Raw genomic sequence first — 16,247 nt, forward strand, 5'->3', positions numbered from 1 at the left:
GAGTAATAATCATGTCAGGAATTATCTCGGATACTCAATCCACCTATCAGATCCAGCCCGGACACGTATAAGCCCAGATGAGATACCTGCACAGCATGAAGCACTGCGTAGATCAGACGTGAATGTACTGTTCAGCAATCCGTCCAGGATCGAACACTATTTTGAACTCACCAGTTTACTACTTATGTGTCCAACAGTGCACTGATCTATAAACGTGGACTAGATGATCTTTTCAGCACAGGGCACTGTGCAGAACACACAAAGGCATTGTTCCACACACACGGACTGGATATCTGTGCAGTATGGGGAGCTGTGCAGTGAATTTATCCATTAACCTGGAGCAGTTACCATCCCAGCATACTCTGCTGTGCACACCAATCACTGCATTGTTCAGTAACACTGTGTTAGATCACTGCCCAGCGTGGGGAAACTTGCAGCTCATGCTGGAAGTGACAGGATGCGCAGCTCCCTCCATTTACAGCTCCATATCTCCATTGTGACATGACATGGTTTTGCTGTGGGTGTGAAACTCACTTGCAGAGAAAGATGTCGGGGGAATCAGTTTAAATACCAACAGATTGGAGGAGCTTAATTAAAAGACAGGGGGAGATTGAGAGAGAATTTCAGAGACGGTAGGTTTAAAAATTGTGAAATGAAAACATTTCGATAACATCTTGCAATATAGGCCACTGTTTCCAGGAATGATGGGTGAGCAGGATATTGGTGTAAGTTAAGATGATGGAGGGTTTTGGAAAAGTATTTGTCCTGCAGTGTTGTAACTGGGAGTAGGATTAGCAGAGTCTTCGACTCATTGGGCTGAATCGAACAATAATTTGTCTCAGTGCCATTTTCCTTGAGTGTGACAGGGGGATTGTCTGCACGAGGCTGAGCTAGTTTCCTGGTGTTATCTTATCGAACTCACCTCATTAACTATCTACCCCACCCCATGGTGTCCCTCTCATTCAATACCAGCCCGTTTCTCCATCATGGCTGGAGGTACAGACCATCTCCCGGATGCCCCGGATGTTCAGTGCTCCCTGGTACAGCTGATATCATTTAAAGGCCAATGGGCATACGGTTGAGCTTTCTCGGTTTAGAGCAGCCCTGAATAGTTTACCGAGCATGGCGGATAAGGGGAAATTACACCACAGCTTGTCCACAGGGGCACGGAGCTCCTGGTGAATAGTCTAGTCCAGAGGGGGACCATTCTCTTCCCAGAGAAAACCGCACCACCAGTACCACCGAGCCTGGTCTGAGCACACCACCCAGCTCAGTGCAGTATCTGCGGTCCAAGAAAAGTCTAGCAATACTGGAAAAGCACCTTCCCCCGCTCTGTCAGGATAAGAGTCATCGTATTCTCTCTACTCTCTCACACTCACTGTATATCTGTTAGCGCCTTCCCCAGAATAAGGTTCCAACACTCTCACCACTGCAATGCAGCACCTTTTCTCTCTCTCTCTCTCTCTCTCTCTCTCTCTCTCTCTCACCTGCTCAATATCCCCACATGGTTATAAAATGTTCTTATGGGTTCAGTTTCTAGAATTCTCTGGATGATGTCGTTTGTACAATGTTCCAGATAATTTTCAAAATAATTCAAATTTAGCAAAATGTTCATCCCCCATTATGTAACGAATCAGAGGAAGGGGCAGAGTTCTACTTTTTTTTAATATCATTCAGGGTGGAAGTGCATCATGAGGCCATTAATCCTCTCAAATATGCTCTACTATTCAAACAAAGAGATAACCTAAACACTTGAAGACTCACTCCCTTTTTGAAGACAGGCGCCACTTTGGAGTTTCGCCAGTTTCACTGGAACACTCCTGTAATCCCGAGAGTTATGGAATATTTCACACAGTGCTACCAGTCACTCTGTAAACACTTCTATTAAAACCAGCTATGAATTGCTGATAAGCTGTTTACCCTTGGTCTTTTCTGTTTGAGAAACGCCTTGTTCGTTTTTTTCGAGACAGTGCAAAACCTTCATCTGACTACAATTTTGTTTATAATATTGGAACTCTTTGTGCCTTCCCCTGAGAGAAAAGATGTAAAATACTGCTTTAAATTCGCTGCCTGTTCCCTGAAACCAGTTCCCCAGTCACATCCTCCAGGTGTCCCACATATTCTTTCCTGCCTTTCTTCCAAGGTTCACACATACATCATGAACGTTTTTTATTCGATATGAGAAAACTCTTGTGGTTAGTTTTTTTTCATATTTTTTTCCAATCTTGGAATATTTTCTTTGTATTTTGTTTTATACAATCTGCTTCTGGTTCCAAAAGTAAACTTCCCAAATGTGGCCGACGCTAGAACTCAGCAATTTGAATTCTTTAGTTTGTGATTGATTAGTATCCTTCACAGCCTTTGTGCATCATGGGTGGTTCATCTTCACATCTTCATATCATCTTCTATTTGATTAGAGTCAATAATAGCTATGCATTATTAAGCAGTACCTGCTTAAATGTTCACCCACCCCCACACATCTGCTGACCTTCACCTGTGTCTATTTTCACACTCCGTATTTGACCAGATATATTACATAAATCTGCATTTGAAATACCTTGATCTTTTCCGTCATTCGGTGGAACCTATGTATGTGGCTGAACACATGGAGAGTGACTCCATTCTCTCAGTTTTTCTGGCTCTGTGATTTCTGTTCGATGATGCCACATTCCAGTGGGAAGCTTCCCACATGACATCCTTTTCTCTCAAACGAAAAATCCCCTCACTGTCATGTACTGAGCCTTCAGCTGTGACTGCCCCATTTCCCTTACTTCTGCCCTCACTCAATCCCCTCCTTCCCAGAACAATGATATATCTCCCCTTGTTCTCACTACCTACTGCACTCGAATCTGGATTGACAGAATCATCCTCCGCCACTTCCACCACTTCCAGCAGGACAGCACCATCAAACACATCTTCCCCTCCCATCCACTGTCTGTATTTCACAGGGACTATTCCTCTGTGGCACGCTCCATCACCCCGAACATCTCCCCACAACCCCATGGCGCCTTCCCATGTAAATGCAGAAGCTGCAAAATTTTCCCATTCACCTCTTCCCTCCTCACTGTCCTAGGAACTAAATACACTTTTCAGGTGAAACAGCATTTCACTTGTACACTTTCAATCCAGTCTCCTGTCATTGCTGCTCACAATTCAGTCTCCTTTACATTAGTGAACCAAACAGAAACTGCTTTGAGGAACATCTCCACTTTGTCAGTAGGAATGACGCTTTCCTTATGATTGCTCCCCATTTCAATAACCTACATTGCTGTCAGGATAAAGAGAATTCTTTGAGGAGGTAACGACGCGTTGAACCTGAGAAAGTTACCTAACTGAACTTCCAGAAGGCCTCTGATATGGTATCGCACAGGAGGCTGCAGAGTAAGATCAGGACCCATGGTGTCAGAGACCAGGTACTAGCATGGATAAAAGGTTGGCTTTCTGGCAGGAGGCACAGTGAGGATAAGATTGTCCCTCTCAGGATAGTAGCCGGTGATTAGCAGTGTTCCATATGAGTCAGTGTTGTGACCACAACATTTCACTTTCTAGGTTAATGATCTGACTGGTGGGAAAGAAGGTATTCTGACTACGTTTTCGGATGATACAAAGATAGTTGGAGGGGCATATAGCATTGACGAGGCAGGGAGCCTGCAAAAAGATTTCAACAGTTTAGGAGAGTGAGAAAAGGAGTAGCAGATGGAATACAATGTGGGGGAGTGTGAGGTCATGCACTTTGGTATGAAGTATACAGCCGTGGACTATTTACTAAATGGGGAAAATATCAGAAGTCTGAGTAACAAAGGGACTTGGGATTCCAAGCGCCGGATTCACCTTAGATAAACATGCAGGTTGAGTCAGTAGTCAAGAAGGCAGATACAATGTTGTCATTCATCTCGAGAGGAGTAGCATATAATCGTGGGGATTCTGAGGCATTATAAGGCTCTGGTCTGACCAGATTTCCAGTATTTTGTGCCTCATACCTCAGGAAGGATGTATTAGCCTTGGTGTGTGTCAGGAGAATGTTAATCAGAAATGCAAAGCTTATCACATGAAGAACATTGGAAAACTCTGGGTTTATACTCGATGGAGATTAGAAGGATGAGGGGGGATCCAGTTGAAACTTACAGAATACTGAATGACCTGGATACAGACAAAACTGGGAGGACGTTTGCACTGGCAGGAGGGCGCAGGCTTAGAGCAAAGGGAAATCCATTAGAACGGAGATAGGATGAAACGTCTTGAGCCAGAGAGTGGTGACATTGTGGAATTCCTTACCACAGAAGGGTGTGGAAACCAAATCATTTGGCACCAACGATATAGCCTGGAAAGGGACTGAGGATCTGAAACATGACTGCAGAGAGTTAGTTTGGAAGCTGAAGAGTAGGACGAGTAGAGTAGTGATCTCAGGTTTGCTACCAGTGGCACGAGCTCGTTCGAAGAGGAACAGTCAGTGAATGCAACTTTACACATTGCTGCGAGGACGGTGCAGGAGGGAGGGGTTCAGATACCTTGACCATCGGAATATCTTCTGGGTAAGTTGGGACCTGTACATGAAGGACAGGTTGCACCTGATTTAGAGGGGCACAAATGATCTGTTTGGGAGGTTTGCTTGTGTGATTCTGGCGAGTTTAAACTAGTTCGGCGGGAGGTAGAAATAAGACCACATGTCTGAGAGGCGGTTATTTGCAGACGGGACAGTGACAGGGTATATTGAACCTATCAGGAATGTTTCTCACGCGATGAAACAAAGGGATCAGTTAAAGTGCGTCTGCTTTAATGTAAGCAATGTCCGAAATAAGAGTGATGAACTTAGAGCATGAATCAGTACTTGGGACTACGAGGTCGTGGCCATAACGCAGACGTAGGTTTCACAGGGGCAGGGATGGCTGCTTGATTTTCCAGGGTTTAGAACGTTTAAAAATGTTTTGCTGCAGCACGATGGCCCAATGGCTAGCACTAATGCCTCACAGCGCCAGAGACCCGTGTTCAATTCCCACCTCAGAGCACTGTCTGTACGGAGTTTGCACATTTTCCCGGTGGATTTCCTCCGGGTGCTCCGGTTTCCTCCCATGATCCAAAGCTGTGCAGATTAGGTGAACTGGCTATGTTAAATTGCCCGTAGTGTTAGATGAAGGGGTAAATGTCGGGGAATGGTTTTGGGTGGGTTGCTCCATGAAGTGTTGGTGTGGACTTGTTGGGCCGAAGGGCCTGTTTCCACACTGTAAGTAATCTAATCTAATCTAAAAAAGAATAGGGTGGGTGGAAAATGAGGAAAGGGTGTAGAATTGCTAATCAGATAGTGCGTCACAGTGACAGAAATGAAGGTTGTTGAGGAAGGTTTGCCGACTGCGTCAGTATGGGTGGAAGTTAGGTACAGCAAGGGAACAGTCACCGCATTTGGGGATTTTCTACAGACAACCTAACAACAGTAGAGATACTGAAGATCCTATAGGCGGGCAGATTCTGGAAAAATGCAAATGTAGCAGGATTATAGTTATGGGTGATTTCAATTTGTTCAATATCGACTGGAACCTCGTAAGTGCAGATGGTGTGGATGAAGCTGGTTTTGTCAGGTGTGTTCAAGAGGGTTTCCTTGTTCAGTATGTAGACAGACCGACGAGGGGAAAGGCTATTTTGGATTTGGTGCTCGGCAACGAGCCAGGACAGGTATCAGAACTCACGGTCGGCGACCATTTTGGTGAAAGTGATCACAACTGCCTCACATGTAGCATAGTCTGGGAGAGTGAAAGGAGCAGTTTCTGAGGGAATATATTTAATTGTGGAAAAGGAAATTATGATGCTATCAGACAGGAGTTGGGAAGTACAGACTGGGGGCAATTGTCCCACAGAAAGGGCACAGCAGACATGTGGAGACTATTTAAGGAGCAGTTGTTGCGGGTAATACACAAATTGTTCCTCTGAGGCAGATAAGAAGGGGTAAGATTAAGGAACCTGGGATGACAAGAACAGAGGAACGTCTCGTAAAAAGGAAGCAGGCAGCTTACGTAAGATGGATCTAGCACAGCTTTATAGGATTACAGGCTTGCTAGAAAGGAGATCAGAAAAGGACTGAGGCAAGCCATGATGGGGCACGAAAAAGGCTTGGCAAGAAGGATTCGGGAGAATCCAAAGGAATGTTTCTCATACGTGAGGAATAAGAGAATAATCAGGGAGAAGGTCAGGCCGATCAGGGATTGCGTACGAACTTATGCGTGGAGTCTGAGCAGATACGGCTAGACCTAAATGAGTTTATTGCTTCGATTTTCACCAAGGAAAGTGACCTTGTGAATGAAACGTAGAGGAGCTGGGCCAGATCAGTCTTGATCAGATCAAGATTGATCAAGTTGATGTACTCGCTATTTTGGAAAACATTAAGATGGATACGTCCCCAGGGCCAGACCAGATTTATCCAATACTGCTCCAGGAAGCAAGAAAGGAGGTTGCTAAGCTGATGGTGAGGATATTTCCCTCCTCACTCTTCACAGGAGTCGTCCCAGAGGATTGGAAGGAGGCGAATGTTGCTCCTTATTTCAAGAAGGGAAATAGGGAAATCCCTGGCAATTAGAGACCAGTCAGTCTTACGTCTGCGGGCAGCAAAGTTTGGAAAAAATTCTGAGGGATAGGATTTATGACTATTTGGCAAAGAATTGTGTGATTAAAGGCAGTCAGCATGGCTTCATGAAGGGCAGGTAATGCCTCACAAATCTTATTGATTTCTTTGAGGAAGTGACAAGACAGGTCGATGACAGCCGAGCAGCGGATGTGGTGCATGTGGACTTCAGCAAGGTATTTGATAGGGTTCTCCATGGAAGGTTCATTCATAAAGTCAGGAAGTATGGGATACAGAAAGATTTGGTTATCTGGATTCAGAATTGGCTGGTTGGCAGAAGACAGACAGTGGTTGTTGATGGAAAGTATTCTGCTTGGAGGACAGTGTTGAGAGGGATCTCACACGGCTGTGTTCTTGGGCCTCTGCTCTTTGTAGTTTTTATCAATGACTTGGGTGAGGAGGTTATGGTGTGGGTTAGTAACTTTGCTGATGACACAAAGGTTGGAGGTGACGTCGATAGTATAGAGGGCTACTGTAGGCTGCAGCGCGACACAGACAGGATGCAGACCTGGGCTGAGAAATGGCAGATGGAGTTCAACCGAGATAAATGCAAAGTAATGCATTTTGATAGGTTAAATTCGAATCCTGAATATTACATTAAAGACAGGATTCTTGGCAGTGTGGAGGAACAAAGTGACCTGGGTGCGCAAGTACATTGATCCCTCAAAGTTGCCACCCAAGTGGATAGGGGGGTCAAGAAAGCATATGGTATTTTGGCTTTCATTAATAGTGGGATCGAGTTGAAGAGCCGTGAGGTTTTTCTGCAGATCTACAAGTCCTGGTGAGACCACACTTGGAATATTGTGTCCAGCTGTGAACGTCCTACTATTGGAAAGCTCACTGGCTTTGGAGAGGGTGCAAAGAAAGTTTACCAGGATGATGCCTGGATTGGGGAGCTTGCCTTATGAAGAAAGGTTGAAAGAACTTAGATCTTTCTCTCTGGAGACAAGGAGGAAAGAGGAGAGCTGATCAAGGTGTACAAAATAATGAGAGGAATAGATAGTGTCAATACCCAGAGACTTTTCCCCAGCGCAGGATTGACTAGTACGAGAAGTCATGGTCTGAAGATATTAGGAGGAAGGTAAAAGGGAGACGTCAGAGGTAGGTTCTTTACGCAGAGAGTTGTGAATGCATGGAATGCATTGCCAGCTCTGATGGTGGAAGCAAAGTCATTGGGGACATTTAAGTGACTGCTGGACATGCACATGGATAGCAGAGAGTTGAGGGGTGCGTAGGTTAAATTACTACATTTGACATTAGGATTAAATCTTGGGACAACATCATGGCCTAAAAGGCCTGTTCTGTGCTGTTCTATGTTCCATTTAGTATATTTAAAACAGACACAGATAAGTTTTGATTGACAAGGGGATCAAAGGTTACTGAGAGGAAGCAGGAAAATGGGGTTGAAAATCTATCAGTCGTGATCAAATGGCGGAGCAGACTTGATGGTCCGAATGGCTTCATTTCTGCTCTTATAGATTTGTGGCCTTATAATATTTCCGTCCTGGATGGCACAGTGGCTCAGTGGTTTGCACTGGTGCCTCACAGCATCAGGAAACCTGGTTCGATCCTCTGGGTGTTCTAGTTTCCTGCCACAGTTCAAAGTTGTGCAGGTTAGGGGATTGTGATTGTGTTCCGGGATGTTGATGTTAGGTGCAATAGACAAAGGTCTATGTATAGTATTAGGGTAGAGAATGGGATTGGTTTGCATACTCTTTGGAGGGTCAGTATAAACCGGTTGGGCTGAAGGGCCTGTTTTCGCACTTTAGGGATTCTAAGAAAATGAAAGAACATTGAGGAAAGAGGAAACCAGCCGGTGTAGCTTACAAGAACACTAACAGTAATTACAATGTATAAAAAAAAGTACAGGAAAAAATACCGCCTGTGAATGATAAAAGAAGGCAAGAATTATGGGAGGCATTCATTTTCCTTCTTCCTCTCCCGTTTGAATTGTAAAGAAGCTTTGAAGAAAAACAATCGAAAAGTCATAAATGCCCCCATCGAACAACGTGCGCTGTATCTTGGTCATTGATTACTGTAGATTAGAATACTTACAATGTGCAAACAGGCCCTTCAGCCCAGCAACTCCAAACCGACCCGCCCGAGCCCAAATGCATTCCTCTCCTTTTACCCCGTCAATTTAGCACGGCCATTTCAACTGACAGGTACATTTTTGGACTGTGGGAGAAAACCAGAGTAAGCCCACACAGCCACGGGGAGAATGTGCAAACTCCACACATTCAGTTGTTTGAGGCGGGAATTGACCCCGACTCTGTGCCATTGTGAAACAGCATTTAACTCATCAAGTCAGCGGCAGCTTTCAATGAGATCACGGCAGATTTGGTCAATGCTCAAGGGTGCGGTGCTGTCTGTAGTCATGGCCGAGTGGTTAAGCATATGCACTGCAGGAAGGTACAAATCAAGTTGATGTTAACAACGGCTCGGGGTATCTTTCTGTGTGTCTCCCTTTGTGGGTGAAAATGAGCAGGAGTTCCTCAAAAGAGTTACAAGTCGTTGTGGAAGTGTCGTGCTTCTGCCCCATCATTGTGCCATTTAAGAACACAGGATAAATTCAGTGATATTTGCCCTGGGAACATTAGAACACACGAGACTTTGGGCCAAATTTGGAAACTGCGACGAGAATAGATGGCTCTCTGATTAGCCGCAATGCACGCAAGCGGAATGGCCTTTTCCCACTTTGTAAATCTCCGAATACAAGTTGAAAATAATCTGCAACGAAAATGTTCATAAAGGGTGTTTTACTTACACCAAATACGATAGTATCTATCCCCTTGTCTTGTTATTTACTTGTGAGGATTCGGTACTCTCAGAACCGTGGCCCGGATCGTATTCCCGCTCATGGAATGCTGGGATTGTTCAGCTAACATGTCGGTGTACCAGTACTTCTGCCGATTTTCCGATGCTAGCAGGTCATTGGTTTTGCCCAAAACATTATGAAAGTTAACATAATACAAATAGCTGCAGTTGCTGGAAATCTGAGCCAAAAATGAAAATTGTTTGCGGAACGCAGAACGACTGGCAACAGAATCGTCGACTTTCCTGCTCATCGGATGCTGCTGTGCTTTTCCAGCATTTTCTGATCTAAAATCAGGTTTCCAGCATCTGCAGTCCTCACTTTTGCCGAGTTCCTTCAGTGTCGCTGGTTCCCAATTCAAGAACTCCATCTTTAGCGGTTTCATTTCTGTACCTCCATGCTGTGGAATTGAAGAGTGAAGAAAAGTAACTCACCCCCTCCATCTCTGGGGCATTTAGGTGCTGAAAGTGAATCGTATCACATTGAAGTATATCTACAAGCGACTTAATCTCTGTCTTTTATTGGGAACCATCTCTTTCATTGTAACCATCAGGAAAGACCATTTCATTCGCCAGAAAAAGAAATGAATATGTCACTAACCTTTGTTTGTTTCATGTTCAAGAATACTCAGATCAATAGCTCCCTTGATTACCTCTGCTGGTCATGTTCGCAAAGAGGTCTAGCAAATTGTCAAGTGTGATTTTCCTTTCAATAAATAATTTTGACTCAATTTGACTGCAAATATCTTTTCCTAACTTTGTGCTTTCCTTCATTTAATATGGTGTCTCGCACCATAAAAATGACAGTAAAGGTATGAATGGAGATGGAAACATTTAACTCAAGGCAGCGGCAGCTTTCAATGAGATCACGGCTGATTTGGTCAATGCTCATGGGGGTGTGCTGTCTGTAGTCATGGTCGAGTGGTTAAGCAAATGCCCTACAGGAAGGTTCAAATCAAGCTGATGCTAACAACGGCTCGTTTTGAGCCGCTAATTTACAGTGAAGTGGCGGCGCCAATAAAAGGTGTCACGCATCTCGTCTAATTCCACATCCTGAGCTCGAAATGACCGGATGTCTCTCGCTGTGTTTCGGTAGGGTCTTGCTTGGACGATACCATGACACGTTTTCACTGGAGTGGATCATGTAATCGTTTCGTGACTACGAATAAAACGATGGAAACTTCCAGCAGAGAATGAGGCGACCCTGAAGCAGGCAGCTGAGGACAAATGTTTCTCCTTTGCCAGTGAAAGGCACTGCTTCACAAATTGGAAACTTCGAAGTGAAGCAGTGTTGGTGATTATCTTCGCTGCTTGTTCACCTTTTTAATTCTGATTCCGTGAAAGTTCATAGCATTACATATCGACATTCTGCCAATGCACAGCTTGTCTCTTGGGCCACTGGCGTAATGGAAAACGCGTCTGATTTCGGATCAGACGATCGTAGGTTCGAGTCCTACCTGGCTCGAGGGGGAATGTCACACGTTAACTGTGGTACACGTTGATGCTCCCTTCTGAAGTTCTGTGTTTCTGCATTTAAAATTTGCATTTGTCCTATTCTCCACTTCAAATTCCAGCTCACCACAATGGAGACCTCTGTCGGTTTGGGGGTATCTTTCTGTGTGTCTCCCTTCGTGGGTCAAAATGAGCATGAGTTCCTCAAAAGAGTTACAAGTCGTTGTGGAAGTGTCGTACATCTGCCCCATTATTGTGCCATTTAAGAACACAGCATAAAGTCATTGACATTTGCCCTGGGAACATTAGAACACACGAGACTTTGGGCCAAAGTTGGAAACTGCGAATAGAATTGATGGCTCTCTGATTAGCCACAATGCACACAGGCGGAATGGCCTTTTCCCACTTTGTAAATCTACGAATACAAGTTGAAAATAATCTGCAACGAAAATGTTCATAAAGGGTGTTTTATTTACACCAAATACGATAGTATCTATCCCCTTGTCTTGTTATTTACTTGTGAGGATTCGGTACTCTCAGCACCGTGGCCCGGATCTTATTCCCGCTCATGGAATGGTTGTATTGTTCAGCTAACATATCGGTGTACCAGTACTTCTGCCGATTTTCCGATGCTAGCAGGTCATTGGTTTTGACCAAAACATTATGAAGGTTAACATAATACAAATAGCTGCAGTTGCTGGAAATCTGAGCCAAAAATGAAAATTGTTTGCGGAACGCAGAAAGACTGGCAACAAAAACGTCGACTTTCCTGCTCATCGGATGCGGTCTGACCTGCTTTGCTTTTCCAGCATTTTCTGATCTAAAATCAGGTTTCCAGTATCTGCAGTCCTCACTTTTGCCTAGTTCCTTCAGTGTCGCTGGTTCCCAATTCAAGAACTCCATCTTTTGCGGTTTCATGTCTGTATCTCCATGCTGTGGAGTTGAAGAGTGAAGAAACGTAATGCACCCCCCTCCATCTCTGGGGTAATTAGGGGCGGAAAGTGAATCTTATCACATTGAAGTACATCTACATGCGTCTTAATCTCTGTCTTTTATTGGGAACCATCTCTTTCATTGTAACCATCAGGAAAGACCATTTCGTTCGCCAGAAAAAGAAATGAATATGTCACTAACCTTTGTTTGTTTCATGTCCAAGAATACTCAGATCAATAGCTCCCTTGATTACCTCTGCTGGTCATGTTCGCAAAGAGATCTAGCAAATTGTCAAGTGTGATTTTCCTTTCAATAAATAATTATGACTCTATTTGACTGCAAATATCTTTTCCTAACTTTGTGCTTTTCATCTTTTACATTGGTGTCTCGCACCTTACAAATGACAGCAAAGGTATGAAAGGAGATGGAAGCATTTAACTGAAGTCAGCGGCAGCTTTCAATGAGATCACGGCTGATTTGCTCAATGCTCAAGGGTCCAGCCCTCTGTATAGTCATGGCCGAGTGGTTAAGGCGATGGATTAGAAATCCATTGGGGTTTCCCCACGTAGGCTTAAATCCTGCTGAATACATTATGAATGCTTTCATGCTGGAACAATTCAAAGTTCCGAAAGCCTGTTTTGCCAACCAGGCCTGAAATTTGATTAGACTTAGGAAACTCGAGTTCTTCATCAGAAGTGTTCCACACATAAAACATTATCTCTGTTTCTCTTTCCAGATACACTGCCCGACACATCGGGTTTCTGCAGTTGTTATTGAACGTCCTGAGCAGAAGTGCTGCTTTTCATTAGATTCCTTTAATCCCTGTCCTCTGTTCTCTGACTCTGGTCATTGGCAACACTTCCTCCTGCTCGTCAGAGTGCTCATTCCCCACCGCTCCCTCTCCCATCATTACAAACAACAGCAGGAAATTGCCACTTATCCATTTTTGTTCCAAAGTGAAACTCACCAGCCTAGCAACTCCCTCCACCAAACGGGACTTCTCATCCCTGGACATGGTGCAAGCCAGAGGATTGTGAAGAGAAACTGTGAACATATTGTCAGTTGGCAGTTGGAAAAATGTTTAGGAAGCAAACCATATAATTTAGGCCCCAGCTTTGGAAATCTTGAGAAACACTTTGGGAAATGGGATCAGAGGAGAATGAAGAAGTGTGAACTGTCGGCCCGAGTAGAGGAAGGGACATTGACTCTGATGTTCTCGGGACAGGAACTGATCTGAGATATTGAAAGAATTCTCGCTCCTGTACGTGAGGAATACAAGCTTCATCTGGACTCTGGGACAATGAAACACTCTGGAACACTCAAGACAATATCCAAATATTGACTGGGATCACTACAGTACGAGTACTATAGATGGGTCAGTTTTTGTCCTGTGTGTGCAGGAGGGCTTCATGACACAGTGTGTAGACATGCCTTCAAGGGAAGAAGCCACTTTCAACTGAGTACTGGGTAACGAGCTTGGCCAGGTTTTAGATTTGGAAGTAGGTGAGCACTTTGGAGAAAGCGATCACATTTTTCTCAGGTTTACTTTCGTGATGGAAAGGGATAGTTGTACTCCACGGAGCAAGAGTTTCAGCTGGTGGAAGGGAAATCACGATGCAATGTGGTAAGATTTAGGAAGCGTAGAATCGGGTAGGAAACTGCAGGGGGTGAGCACATTAAAATGTGGAGCTTATTCAAGGAAAAGCTCCTGTGTGTCCTAGATAAGTATGTACCTGTCAGGCAGGGAGGAAGATATAGAACGCGTGAGCCGTGGTTTACTAAGGAAGTGGAATGCCTGGTGAAGAAGGACAAAAGTCTTATGTTTGGACAAAACGTGAAAACTCAGTTAGAGCGCTCGAGGGTTCCAACGCTATCAGGAAAGACCGAAAAAGAGAGCTGAGAAGAGCCAGGAGGAGACATGAGAAGTTGTTGGCAGATAGGATCAGGGTTAAATCTAAGGCTTTCCATAGGTATGTCAGGAATAAAAGAATGACGAGAGTTAAATTTGGGACAATCAAGGATAATAGCGGGAAGTTTTGTATGGAGTCAGAGGAGATAGGGGAAGCACTAAATAAATATTTTTCGACAGTTTTCGCGATAGAAAATGAAAATGTTTGCGACGAAGATACATAGATACTTGTGTCTAGTGTAGTAGATACTGAGGTTCACAAGGATTAGGTGATAGAAATACTGAAGAGTGTGAAAACAGACAAGTCCCCTGGGCCGGATGGGATCTGTCCGAGTATCCTCTAGGAAGCAAGGGAAGAGATTGATGAGTCTTTGGAATTGATCGTCAAATCATCGTTGTCTACAGGAATAGTGCCTGTGGAATGAGCATAGCATATGTTGTTCCCTTGTTCAAATAGTTTCGTAGAGAGAACCCTGGTAATTACAGAGCAGTGAGTCTCACTGCAGTTGTTGGTAACGTGTTGGAAAAGGTTATTATAGATAGGATTTATGACCATCTCGAAAAGAATAATCTGATCAGGGACAGTCAGCACGGTTTTTTGAAGGGTAGGCCTTGCCTGACGAATATTGTTGACTTTTTTGACAAAGTGACCAAACAGGTAGATGACAGTAAGCCGGTTAATGTGGTGTATATGGGTTTCAGCAAGTTGTTCGATAAGTTTCCCCACAATAGGCTATTATACAAAATGCGGAGGAATGTAACTGTGGGAGAGATTGCAGCTTTGATCAGTAATTGGCTTGCCAATAGAAAACGGTGTTGTAGTTGTTGGAACATGTTCTTCTTGGTGTCCAGTTCTTGGCGGCATACCACAAGGCTCGGTATTACGTCCACTGCTGTTACATGAGATCTAACCTTGCCAATCAGTCTCCCATGGGGAACATTATTGAACGCCGTACTGAAGACCGTATGGATCACATTTACTGCTCTGCCCTCATCAAGCTTCTTTGTTACTTCTTCAAAAAACTGAATCAAGTTTGTGAGACATGATTTCCCACGCACAACGCCATGTTAACAATCCCGAATCAGTCCTTGCCTTTCCAAATACATGTACATTCTGTTCCTCAGGATTCCCTCCAACAATTGGAGTATTCTTGGCAGATGCAGTTTCATGTAGGGAATGCGGTCATATACTTTGTTGGGAAGAATCAAAAGACACACTAGTGTTAAAATCGATAGAAACGAAAAAGAAGTGCGGTGCAGAGGAGTCTCAGTGTTCTTATACATGAAACCAACAAAGGTTAATCAAATATTTATTTCTTGCTGGCAAACAAAAGCCTTTTCTGATGCTCACAATTAAAGAGATGGTTTGCAAGAAAATCGGAAAATTAAGTCACCAGTAGAGTTATCAATTACCAAGATATCCCTCGTGATGTTTTATGGGACATGTGGGATTTTTTTGATTTTAGTTCTCCAAACTTTTTTACAATGGAACGAGAGTTTTAGATGGGAAGTTAAGATCACGCATGACTATTGCCATTTTTGTCACTCACACGCATTTTTTTTCCCCTTGTACGATTTATTTGGCTTTGTGGTTACTGCGAGTGGGCTTGTAAACTACACATGCTTGTGAGTTCATTCCTCACTGTTCCTCAACTCCAGCCAAACAGACTTTCCATCCTTATTTCCTGAATCAAGGTAATCACAAACCATTGCATAAATGACATTAAAACTTTGGTATTTCACACGCCTCTGTATATCATCTTTCAATATTAATTGAGCCTTTTCTGTAGTGCAGTTGTGCATAAGAAGAGAAAAATAGAATAGAGAATGGTGGACCTCCGCTTCACACACCCGTTATTGAAGCGAAAATGCAGATTACTGCCCATAATACGATCGTGGAACCATGTGACAAACCCTCAGAAAACACAGAATAAGTGCAGTGCCACAGGGCATGTCAGGGACAGCACCAGAAGGACAACAGAAATGCTGCTCTAAGCTCCTATTTTGGATGTATTTCTCAATGAGCAATAGAGTGTGACATGTGTTCCATCAGGAGTTACCTCACGCAAGGAAGTAACTAGTGCTGCAGACGGTCATATCATCCGAATTCCAAGCCCTGGGATCAGAGACATTCAATATTCTGTGCATAACTTCAAGGAACATCTGTCCGAGGCGTTTACAGTCCAGATGAAATTATGAATGCAGCTCTCTAGTTGTCAGCATCTTTCTCCTATGTCGTGTTTCATGCAGTCTCTCGTGGAATCTCTGCAACCACGTTTGACCTGCACATGATGGGTATTGGGCCTTGGTTTCTCGTGAGTTGTCGTCTGAGTCAGGCTCTCGGTTTCTGTGCTGTCATATGTCCGAGTGTTCGGAGGAGTCTGGATATCGTTTTCCAGAATTTGCTTTTAACACAGGGAAGCATGATTTAAACATTACCTCATATCAAATCCTCGTTGCGAACTTTGTGTGCCATGCATTTTCGAATGAAGGTGGGTGGATATTGGTTCTTGGCAAAGAATTTGTGTG

At 43.9% G+C, this 16,247-nt stretch overlaps 2 non-coding genes across 2 annotated transcripts; both read left to right on the forward strand.

The window, feature by feature from the left end:
• Positions 1–10,816: 10,816 nt before the first annotated feature.
• Positions 10,817–10,889, forward strand: trnar-ucg (transfer RNA arginine (anticodon UCG)). The gene has a single exon. It is a non-coding gene; the product is annotated as a tRNA-Arg (tRNA).
• A 1,426-nt stretch (positions 10,890–12,315) lies between these two features.
• Positions 12,316–12,399, forward strand: trnas-aga (transfer RNA serine (anticodon AGA)). Its single transcript has one exon. It is a non-coding gene; the product is annotated as a tRNA-Ser (tRNA).
• The last annotated feature ends 3,848 nt before the right edge of the window (positions 12,400–16,247 follow it).

Source organism: Chiloscyllium punctatum, chromosome 18, assembly GCF_047496795.1.
Source record: "Chiloscyllium punctatum isolate Juve2018m chromosome 18, sChiPun1.3, whole genome shotgun sequence".
Lineage (NCBI taxonomy): Eukaryota > Metazoa > Chordata > Chondrichthyes > Orectolobiformes > Hemiscylliidae > Chiloscyllium > Chiloscyllium punctatum.